Source organism: Propithecus coquereli, unplaced genomic scaffold (genome assembly GCF_000956105.1).
Source record: "Propithecus coquereli isolate 6110/MARCELLA unplaced genomic scaffold, Pcoq_1.0 Scaffold1545, whole genome shotgun sequence".
In the NCBI taxonomy this organism is placed as follows: Eukaryota; Metazoa; Chordata; class Mammalia; order Primates; family Indriidae; genus Propithecus; species Propithecus coquereli.
The window spans coordinates 80306-80731 of record NW_012139914.1 but is presented as its reverse complement, the minus strand read 5'-3'; positions in this window follow the sequence as shown (position 1 = coordinate 80731).

Here is a 426-nt window from a genome sequence, read left to right as displayed (position 1 = left end):
ACAGCGGTCCCCAGCCTTTTTTGCACCAGGGACCGGTTTCGTGGAAGACAATGTTTCCACGCAGGGCAGGGGAGTGGGGGGTAGGGGGAGCCCAGGCGGTGATGCCAGCCACGGGAGCGGCTGCAAATACGCATGAAGCTTCTCCCCCGCCGCTCGCTCGCAGCTGTGCGGCCACACCCCCTCTCCTAAGTTTCATGGAAGATAATTCTTCTGCGGCCTGGAGGTTGGGGACAGCAGGTCTAGGGGATCCCGTCCTGCTCCTGCAGCTGAAAGGGTGGGCACCGGGGTGGGGTCCCCCGCAGGTCGGAGCAGCAGGGCTCGCGGTCCCCTGTGGCCCACGTCCTGGCTATGGCACTGGTACAGGAGCCTTGACGACAGTCGCATAATAACGTGCCAGGCACGGTCCCCAACACCTTACCGGCCTAA